The following is a 12,013-nucleotide window of genomic DNA, read 5'->3' as shown; positions in this document are numbered from 1 at the left end:
CAACTTGAGTGAACTCAGTGGTTGAGTCTTCCAGCATCTCCTCACCTGTCAGCTCCTTTGAAAACTCTTGGGTCTCTATTTTTAAAGCTTCTAGGCTTCCACGGAGCTGATTCTTCAGCTCTTCCATTTCCTTTTCCAAATTCGTTAGTTGTTTCCTGGAGAATTAAGTATTGTTGTGCTTTCTCGGCTAACTTATTCTTCATCTCAGCCAGACACACGCGCAATTCTTCCTCACGCCTTTTCAGTGGTACAAATTGGGATCTGAGGGAATCTTGCAATATGTCCTGACGTGTCGCCTCTACGAGTTCCTTTTGTTGAGTCTTTACAAGCCCCTTTTCCCAAACAGCAACATTTCCAGCTTCTGATTGAGATCTCAATAATCTCTCAAGATTAATCTCTCATAACCAGTTTCTTCCGCGGAGACTCGGTCCTCTGCCTGCTATCACTATCAGGAGTAGATTAACAGACTGATTTCCAAACTGTACTGCAACCTTGCATATACTTCTTACCCAGATGTCTTCACCAATACACATCTTTAATTTAGCATCTTATTTTTCAAGATTTAGTGAGTGGTCTCCTGCATTCAGGTATTTGAACGTATGTTCCCCTTTGTGGATGTCCCTTTATCCATCTCCATTCGGGTGGGTTTCCCCTTGACTTCCACTGTCACGTAGATTAGCTCTGTTTTACCCATTTTTAATCTGTGTAGTGAGTAAATATCTGACTCTAACAAAAAGTGCTGGAAAAACTCAGCAGGTCTAACAGCATCTGTGGAGAGAAAGACAGAGTTAATGTTTTAAGTCCGTATGACTCTTCTTCAGATCTTCGGAGAAGAGTCATACGGGCTCGAAACGTTAACTCTATTTTACCCCCCACAGATGCTGTCAGACCTGCTGAGTTTTTCCAGCAGTTTTTCTTTTTATTTCGGATTTCCAGCATCCACAGTATTTTGCTTTTAGCCAAATATCTGACTCTGTTTCTTCTGGTTCCTCTATTATGTGGATTTCACGATTTCTACCTTTTTGCTTAAAGTTTTGTCTTAATCTGTCTTTACCATATTGCATAATGTGCCCATTACAATGGCAGTAGAAACACTCGATTCTTTTAAATTGTTGTTTATATGAAGGCTGCCTGGTTCCATTTCTGCCATTATTAATGTGGGTTTTCTCTGTTTTTTGCTGGTCTGTTGATAATGGCTGTTTTGAGCCTTTCTGTGGAGCCCTGCGCTTCCGCACCATTTCTAACCAGTGCTTCCCTCCCGATGTGAAGACAGAGCTATTTTGTGCTCCCTTGATTGCTTCTGAGTCCCTGCCTGTGCTCTCCATTGCGAGCGCCAACTTCAGCACCTTGCTGAAGTCGTTTCTGACAACAGCCTTTTTTGAATGGCCTCTTCATTAATCTGCTGACCCTTTTTATCCCACCCTTGGATGAGGTTTTGCAAAAAATGGGCTGTCCACATGCTTGTTTTGCCTGTGAGATGAGCACAAAATCGCGTGGGCTACATAAAACTGCAATTGCCTTTTTAATAGCCTTTTAACTGATGGTGGGCGCAGCTCCGACACCCACACGTACGCGCCAACCTGAATATAGCTCATATGCAGGATGATGTCAGGACTCTCGCCCAACGACATCTCGCACTATTTCATGGCCGATCAGGTCAGGCTCACACCCGCTGTGAGGCATAAAATCCTGCCCACAGACTCTGAGAGTGACTGGGAACACACGGTGGCAGAGAGACAGGAAACACATGCTGACAGAAAGTGACCGGGAACACAGAGAGACTGAGAGTGACTGGGATCACAGAGAAACTGAGAGTGACTGGAAACACACGGTGACAGAAAGTGACTGGGAACACATGGTGACCGAGAGAGAATGGGAACACAGAGAAACTGACAGTAACTGGAAACACACAGTGAGAGAGAATGACTGGGAACACACAGTGACAGAGAGTGACTGGAAACACACAGTGACAGAGAGTGACTGGAAACACATGGTGACAGAGAGTGATTGGGAACACACGGTGACAGAGAGTGACTGGGAACACACGGTGACAGAGAGTGACTGGAAACACACGGTGACCGAGAGTGACTGGGAACACACGGTGACCGAGAGCGACTGGGAACACACAGTGACAGTGAGTGACTGGAAACACACGGTCACAGCGAGTGATTGGAAACACACGGTGACCGAGAGTGACTGGAAACACACAGAGACCGAGAATGACTAGGAAAACAGAGAGACTCAGAGTGACTGGAAACACACAGAGACCGAGAGTGACTGGGAACACAGAGAGACTGAGAGTGACAGGGAACACACAGAGACTGAGTGTCACTAGAAACACACAGAGACTGAGAGTGACTGGGAACACATGGTGACAGATAGTGAATGGGAACACACAGAGACCGAGAGTGACTGGAACACACAGAGACCGAGAGTGACTGGGAACACAGAGAGACTCAGAGTGACTGGAAACATGCAGTGATCGAGAGCGACTGGAAACACACGGTGACAGAGAGTGACTGGGAACACACGGTGACAGAGAATGACTGGGAACACAGAGAGACCGAGAGTGACTGGGAACACATGGTGACAGAGAGTGACTGGGAACACACGGTGACAGAGAGTGACTGGGAACACAGAGAGACCGAGAGTGACTGGGAACACATGGTGACAGAGAGTGACTGGGAACACACGGTGACAGAGAGTGACTGGGAACACATGGTGACAGAGAGTGACTGGGAACACACGGTGACAGAGAGTGACTGGGAACACACAGTGACAGAGAGTGACTGGGAACACACGGTGACAGAGAGTGACTGGAAACACACGGTGACCGAGAGTGACTGGGAACACACGGTGACAGAGAGTGACTGGGAACACACGGTGACAGAGAGTGACTGGAAACACACGGTGACCGAGAGTGACTGGGAACACACGGTGACAGAGAGTGACTGGGAACACACGGTGACAGAGAGTGACTGAGAACACACGGTGACCGAAAGTGACTGGGAACACACTGTGACCGAGAGTGACTGAGAACACATGGTGACAGAGAGTGACTGGAAACACACGGTGACAGAGAGTGACTGGGAACACACGGTGACCGAGAGTGACTGGGAACACACGGTGACAGAGAGTGACTGGGAACACACGGTGACAGAGAGTGACTGGAAACACACAGAGACCGAGAATGACTAGGAACACAGAGAGACCGAGAGAGACTGGAAACACACAGAGACCGAGAGTGACTGGGAACACAGAGAGACTGAGTGTCACTAGAAACACACAGAGACTGAGAGTGACTGTGAACACAGAGAGACTCAGAGTGACTGGAAACATGCGGTGATCGAGAGTGACTGGAACACACAGAGACCGAGAGTGACTGGGAACACAGAGAGACTGAGTGTCACTAGAAACACAGAGACTGAGAGTGACTGGGAACACAGAGAGACTCAGAGTGACTGGAAACATGCGGTGATCGAGAGTGAGTGGAAACACACAGTGACAGAGAGTGACTGGGAACACAGAGAGACTGAGTGTCACTAGAAACACACAGAGACTGAGAGTGACTGGGAACACATGGTGACAGATAGTGACTGGGAACACAGAGAGACCGAGAGTGACTGGGAACACAGAGAGACTGAGTGTCACTAGAAACACACAGAGACTGAGAGTGACTGGGAACACATGGTGACAGAGAGTGACTGGAAACACACGATGACAGAGAGTGATTGGGAACACACGGTGACAGAGAGTGACTGGAAACACACGGTGACCGAGAGTGACTGGAAACACACGGTGACAGCGAGTGACTGGAAACACACGGTGACCGAGAATGACTGGGATCACACAGAGACTGAGAGTGATTGGAACACGCAGGGACCGAGAGTGACTGGAACACACAGAGACCGAGAGTGACTGGGAACACAGAGAGACTGAGTGTCACTAGAAACACACAGAGACTGAGAGTGACTGGGAACACACAGAGACAGAGAGTGACTGGAAACACACGGTGACAGAGAGTGACTGGGAACACACAGAGACCGAGAGTGACTGGGAACACAGAGAGACTCAGAGTGACTGGAAACACGCGGTGATCGAGAGTAACTGGAAACACACAGTAACAGAGAGTGACTGGAAATACACAGTGATAGAGAGTGACTGAGAACACAGAGACACCGTGCATCACTGGAAACACAGAGAGACCAAGAATGGAACACACAGACCGAGAGTGACTGGAAACACACAGTAACAGAGAGTGACTGGAAACACACGGTGACAGCGAGTGACTGGAAACACACGGTGACAGAGAGTGACTGGAAACACAGAGAGGCCATGCATCACTGGAAACACACAGAGACCGAGAGTGGAACACATAGACCGAGAGTGACTGGAACACAGAGAGACTGAGAGTGACAGGGAACACACACAGAGACCGAGAGTGACAGGAAGCAAGTCTTTCTTTCCTTACTCAGCAGAGCTTAGGTTTATGACGTTAGATCCGAGATTGGAGTATTTCCGCTCGGTGTGCTGTCACTCACACTGCTGTGTGGAATCTGTTATTTAGGGCAGTGGTTCACTCCAACTATTGACCTTTTAGGAATGAGACTGTGCATTCCATGATGTACCAAAGTGCTACCTTGATCAATCTATTGGTGGATAAATTATTTCATTGAATCCCAGTTTTTGATGCAACACAATCAAAACAAGACTTCTATTTGTGGAGAATCTTTAATAAAACATCATTTCCCTATTCCAATGTTCCCCTGGGTGGACTCTCACCTTCCAACCTCTCTAAACTTGAGCTCATCCAAAACTCCTTTCTCCATGTCCTAACTCACACCAAGTCACATTCACCCCGTCGCTCCTGTGCTCACTGACCTACATTTGCTTCCAGTCAAGCAATGCCTTGATTTTAAAATTCCTGCTTTCAAATCCATCCATGGTCTCGGCCTCCCCTATCTCTGTTGCTCTACAACCCTCTGCGCTCCTTCAATTCCAGCCTCTTTCATTTCTCTTTGTGGCCATGCCTTCAGCTGCCAGGGTCCTTAGCTCTAGAATTCCCTCCCTAATCCCCTCCATCTCTCTCTCTCTCTCTCCTTCTTTAAGTCATTGTTGCCATCCTTCCATCTACATGACATGACGGGCACGCAGCAAACCCTCCTTTAAGACACTCCTCAAAACCTACCTCTTTGGTCAAGTTGTTGGTGACCGGTCCACATGTAACTCGGTGTCACGTTTTGTTTGATAACGTTCCTGTGAAATGTCCTGAGATGTTTTATTAACTTAAAGGTGCTAAACACATACAAGTTGTTGTTGTTGAAAAGCATTGTTTATGGAGCAAGAAGTGGGAGAGGCCATAGGCGAGGATAGCCTTTGAAGAAAGAGGGACGGGTAATAAAGTGGTGAAGGTGAGATCCCAGAGAGCAGGTGGTGGCTGCGGGTGAGGGGTAGAGGGGTGGGGGAGAGGGGTTGGAGAGTGTTGAACATTGATAGGGATGTTCAGGGTGCACGCAGGAAAGCAAAGTGAAGCTGATTTGAAGTAGATTTTTTCTCATTCACAGGATGTGGGCTTCGCTGGCTGGGCCGGTGTTTATTGCCCATCCCTAGTTTCCCTTGAGAAGGTGGTTGTGAGCCGCCTTCTTGAACCGCTGCAGTCCATGTGGTGTAGGTACATCCACAGTGCTGTTAGGAAGGGAGCTCCAGCATTTTGACCCAGCGACAGTGAAGGAACAGTGATGTAGTTCAAGTCAGGATGGTGAGTGTCTTGGAGAGGAACTTCCAGATGGTGGTGTTCCCATCTATCTGCTGTCTTTGTCCTTCTAAGCGGTAGAGGTCACAGGTTCGGAAGGTGCTGTCTAAGGAGCTTTGGTGAATTCCTGCAGTGCATCTTGTAGATGGTACACACTGCTGTTACTGTGTGCCAGTGGCAGAGGGAGTGAATGTTTGTGGATGGGGTGCCAATCAAGTGGGCTGCTTTGACCTAGATGGTGTCAAGCTTCTTGAGTGTTGTGGGAGCTGCACTCATCCAGGCAAGTGGAGAGTATTCCATCACACTCCTGACTTGTGCCTTGTAGTTGGTGGGCAGGCTTTGGGGAGTCAGGAGGTGAGTTACTTGTCACAGGATTCCTAGCATCTGACCTGGTCTTGAAACCATAGTATTTCTATGGCTAGTCCAGTTCAGTTTTTGTGCAGATGTATGATGGGAAGCAAGACTGGGAAAGATTACAGGGATTGGGGGTGGTTTGTGGGTGGTGCTGTATGGCTATGGCAAAGTTTTGAAGCAGGAGCACATTGATTCAGTGGATGGTGTTATGATGTACCTTTAAAGGGGGCATATCTAAAACTGCTGTCCACCACTACCCACCAAATGACAGAATGTGAAGTATAATCCCATGTGCTCTGTAGACAGAACAGAGCAGCAGTCCTACAGGTCAGACATGTTTACATAACCTCCCAGTTACCATTGTGTACATATATATAAATATATATATATATATATATATATATAGTATTATCTTCAAATAAAAAAACCTATATTATTGCTCTACCAATCATTGTTTTATAATTGGTAGATTTGTGCTAAATAGACAGGGAGCCAGTGGGATTGGACTAGGAGAATAAAGATGAATGTGTAAGACATTGTGCAGGCTGCAGTGTTCTGAATGAATTAAACATTGGGTTGACTGCATAGAGGAGGCCAGATCAGCACAGGGGTCGAATAGTTCATCAGTGCAGATCTTTATATCATTGCTTTTTCTTTTCTCTTTTTCTAAATAAAAAGTATACTTCCACCAGTTGTATGGTGAGAAAATACACCGCTGCATGTGATGGGCAGCTAGCAGATATCAGCTGCGATGCCAGTTTGTGTGCCATCATTACCTCTGTGCTCCCGAGGTAGAGAGAGGGAAGATCAATTAGAGTTTCCCTCGAAACCTGATGAAAAGTAGAGCTGTGTGGATGCCGGGTGACAACATGTTCAAACTGAGTTGGGATACCAGCATGAGCATCTCTTGATGGTCACAGGTTGAGCTTAAATATGAAGGATGGCCATGTGGGTGAGATATCAGAGAGCCAGCAGGATCTGAATGTATGAGCCAGCACATGCAGGAGGAAAGAACTTTCATTTATATAGCATCTTTTACATCCTACGGACATCCCAAAGCACTTTGCAGCCAATGAAATGCTTTTGAAGTGCAGTCTGTACCCATGGCAACCAATTTGCAAAGTGTCACAAGCAACAAGTGGGATGAGTCATCGGTTGATCTGCTATCATAGAGGGATGAATGTAGGGCACCGGGAAATGGCTCTACTAGTCTCCAATGGAAGCCGTGAAATTTCCAACATCCACCCCAGAATCCTAGCAACATATCATCCGACAGTTAGCACCTCCAACAGGTCAGTGCTCCATCAGTACCGCACTGAAGAGATAACCTGGATTACATGCTAAAGTCCTCCAGCGGGACTTAAACCCAGGATCTTCTGGCAGAGACAAGAATGCTATCAACAGAGACAAGTTAAAGTGGAGTGGGGTAAAGGGGAATTTTTTTTAATGTATTAGATATATATTACTGCTCTGGCATTAAAACATTACAATGATTCTATTTTACGATAAATAGAAGTTGAGAAAATAGCATTTATAGAATCCTCTTCATGACCTCAGAATCGCCCAAAGCACTTTGCAGCCATGAAGAACTTTTGAAGTGTGGACCCTGTTGTAACATAGGAACTGTGGCAGCCAACTTGCACAAAGCACGCTCCCACTAACAGCAATAATAATCAGATAATCTGTTTTAGTGATGTTGGTTAAAGGATAAATATTGGCCAGGATACCAGGCAAGCCTCCCTTTCCCTAGAGCATAAGAACATAAGAAATAGGAACAGGAGTAGGCCATTCATCCCCTCAAGCCTGCTCTACCACTCAACGAGATCATGGCTGATCTACTTCAACACCATTCTCCTCCACTTTCTCCATATCCCTTGATGTTTCTCATATGTAGAAATGTATCGATCTCAGTCGTGAACGTACTCAATGACTGACCCTCCACAGCCCTATGGGGCAGAGAAATCAGAAGGTTCACCATCCTCAGTGAAGAAGTTCCTCCTCATCTCAGTCCTAAATGACCTAGCCCTGATTCTGAAACTGTGTTCCTTGTTCCGCCAGCCGGGGGGAAGCATCCTTCCTGCACCTACCCTGTCGAGCCCAGGAGAAATGTTGCATGTTTGGATGAGATCACCTCTCATTCTTCTAAACCCTAGAGAATAAAGGCAACAGTCTATTTAATCATTCCTGGTAGGACAATCCCTCCACCCCAGGGATCAGTTTGATGAAACTTTGTTGCGCACCCTCTTTGGCATGTATATCCTCCCTTACGCAAGGAAACCCGATGGGACACGAAACTGCGTGAGGTGATGTCAGGAGAGTGTCCCGACGTTATCCCATGCTCGCACAATATTCTGGTTGACAGGCGTGCACAAAGGTCGGAATCACACCCACCGATAATTAAGAGGCCAATTAGTGTAATTAAAGTTGCAATTTTCTCTGATTTCCTTACGGTTGGTGGACAGGCGAATCAGCCAGGCGGACTTTGCATTTCTCATGAAGCCTCATCCAAGGGTGGGATGATGTTTCCGTTATTAAATAAAACAATTAAAATCTATGGATAGCATTTTTACCAAGTATACGTTCAGGTGACCAGTTGTGATGATTGGACATTTTTTTTTCCCTGATTTTAAAAGCTTTATTTAATTGTTTTCAAGCCTTCGGCTCCCTGAGGCAACTCTCGCCTTCAGTGGGGTTCCATTCAGCGCTCGCCCTCACCCGCGCCCGGGTTTATGTCAGCACCACCCCCTCCTCCCGCCCCACCCCGGCAGCACTAAGCGATTCAGCGTATGCTTCATACTGGCTGACTATTAATTGGCCAACCAGCCTAAAAATCGCAGCCAGGGGCCGATCATGGGCAGCAGTCCATTCACCCGGCTGATCCCGTGCCCGCCAATCACACCCACCCACCCACCTAAAAATCCTGCCCCAAAACTGCACACAATACTGCCTCACCAAGGCTCGATATAATTGCAGCAAGATATCTTTACTCCTGTACTCAAACCCTCTTGTAATAAAGGCCAACATACCATTTGCCTTCCTAATTTGCTTTCTGTACCTGCCTGTTTGCTTTCAGTGATTCGTGAACAAGGACACCCAAGTCCCTTTGAATTTCAAAACTTCCCAGCCTCTCACCATTTAAGAAATACTCTGTATTTCTGTTTTTCTCACCAAAGTGGATAATTTCACCTTTCTACACATGGTATTCCAAATTTTTGCCTACTTGCTTAGCCTCCCCAAATCTACTTGAAGCATCTTTGCCTCCTCCTCACAACTGTCACTTCCACCTAATTTTGTGTCATCTGCAAGCTTGGAAATATTACATTTAATCCCTACATCCAAATCATCAATATAAATTGTGAATAGCTGGGGCCCAAGCACTGATCCTTGTTGTAGCCAACTAGTCACAACCTGCCGATCTGAAAATTATCCACTTATTCCTACTCTGTCTTTTCTGTCCATTAGCCAGTTTTCAATCCATGTCAGTATCTTTCCCCCAGTTCCATGTGCTCTAATTTTGTTTACTAACCTCTTGCGTGGGATCTTATCAAAAGCTTTCTGGAACGCTAAATATATCACATCCACCTGTTCTCCTTTATCTATTCTGCTAGATACATCCTCAAAGAACTCCATAATTTCCCTTTCATAAACACATGTTGACTCTGCCCAATCTTACCATCATTTTTCTCAGTGCCCTGTTATCACATCCTTTGTTATAGATCCTAGCATTTTCCCTACTACTGATGTCAGGCTAACAGGTCAGTAGTTCCCTATTTTCTCTCTCCCTCCTTTCTTAAATAGTGGGGTTACAACTACAATCTTCCAATCTGCAGGAACCATTCTGAAGTCTGTGGAATTTTAAAAGATGACCACCAATGCATCAACTATCGCTATACCCACCTCTTTTCACTACTTCAGAATAGTGCTATAGGATCTTTTACATTCATCTGAAAGGGCAGAAGGAACCCCGGTTTAAAGTCTCATCTGAAAGACAGCACCTCTGACAGTGCAGCTATCCCTCAGTGCGGTACTGAGGTGTCAGCCTGGATCTTGTGTTCGAATCTCTGGAGTGGGGCTTGAGCCCACACCCACCTGATCCAGAAGCGAGGCTGCTACCCACTGAGCCAAGACCACAGTGTGAGCGGGATGAAATAGGCAACGTACCCTGCATTCTGTCGCTATCAGGTCAGCACAATGAGGTGGAGTTGGGGGTGGGGGTGGGGGTGGGGCGGGAAACAGTCGCTTCCCAGGTTCATTCACACACTGATTTCTTCAGCTCTCTGCCTTGCCCTGGACAAATAGGGTTGCCAACTTTGGTTGCATGTTTTCTTGGAGGTTTCATCACATGACGTCCTGTCATCAATCACCCCTCCCCCAAGCTCCTGCCATTGGTCATCTGGCACAACCCAACCTCATAGTGCCCGCCTCCCCATGCCAGTTTGAAAGCCGATCGGATGATTCGCGAGGCTATCAGTCGAGATAACCTTTTGTTCCCATCTACAATACTTTACAACTAATGAACAAAAATGTTCAAAAAAAATGAAAAAAAGAGACGGTATTTTCTAAACGAAGATAAAAGCAAAATGCTGCGGACGCTGGAAATCTGAAACAAAAACAGAAAATGCTGGAAAAACTCAGCAGGTCTGATAGCCTCTGTGGAGAGAAAGACAGAGTTAACGTTTCCAGTCCGTGTGACTCTTCTTCAGAGCCAAGGAAGAGTCACACGGACTCGAAACGTTAACTCTGTCTTTCTCTCCACAGATGCTGTCAGACCTGCTGAGTTTTTCCAGCATTTTGTGGGGTTTTTTTTAGGTATTTTTAACACCTCTCTATTCATTTTTTTTTCCCCTAAATGTTGCCTGGAGCAATGTCCTGGAGGGTTGGCAGCTCCATGTGGGGAACGTCTTTGCTCATTCCAAGTACCTCGTGTCATCTTTGGCCTGTCCGCGGGAGGGGGAATCATGGTGATGAGTTTGTGTATTTCCCATTTACTGAGCTCTGAATGCCGGCCTCAAACATAGTGAAAGTTCAAATTGGGTATCATTTCATAGACGTAAAACAGACCTGCCCTAACATCTCTCCCGAGGTTAATTGGAATTGTAGTACCAAACTAGTTAATTGAAGGCAGTTATTTAATTTTATTAATCTGCTTTCACCGCGAGGCCTGGTCCAGGAGGTAACACAAAGTCAACAGCCATGACATCATCACTATTGGGCCAGACTCCATAGAAAAAGCAGTTGCCTAAGCCCTTGGGGCAAGCAGGAATAAAGCCAGTAGAACAAGCAAGATTCAGCAGCAAAGTTGGTAAATTCCAAGCCATTTTGGGCCTGCAATGGGACTTGACTCTCGCTTGTGTCACTGGCAAGGAAGGTCTTGCAGTGGGGTGTGGGGGCCCGAGTCAGTGAATAGCAGTGGTTGGGGGTGTGCTGGTGAGGGAGTGTTAACAGCCCTCCAAGGACAAAGGCAGCCATTCCTGTGTCAAGCCCAGTCAGAGGCCTAAAGCTTCAATGAAATCGTGAACGTAGAGTCCATAGATTATCTTTTGTTTTTCACAGAGATCAACAAAATAAACAACTGCGAGCAGCTCTGGGCGCCACACATTAGGAAGGTTACACTGGCATTGGAGGGAGTTCAGAGTGGATTTACCAGAGGACACTGTAGCTCCAAGGGTTAAGTTACAAGACAAGACCACATAAACTAATATTTCCTAAGGGATGATTTGAAGGAAGGATTTGAGGTGCTAAGGGGCACAGGTAGAATAGATAGGGAGAAACTATTTCCACTGTTTAGGGAGCCCAGGACTAGGAGGAAACTTTGAGGCAGGCCCTTCAGGAGTGAAATTAGGTAACTCTCTACGCTGGAAGGCTGGCACTTTACAGGGCCCCAGGGAGTATGCTGGAAGGTGCAGG

Source organism: Carcharodon carcharias, chromosome 14 (genome assembly GCF_017639515.1).
Source record: "Carcharodon carcharias isolate sCarCar2 chromosome 14, sCarCar2.pri, whole genome shotgun sequence".
NCBI lineage: Eukaryota > Metazoa > Chordata > Chondrichthyes > Lamniformes > Lamnidae > Carcharodon > Carcharodon carcharias.
Note: the sequence above shows the minus strand (reverse complement) of the source record.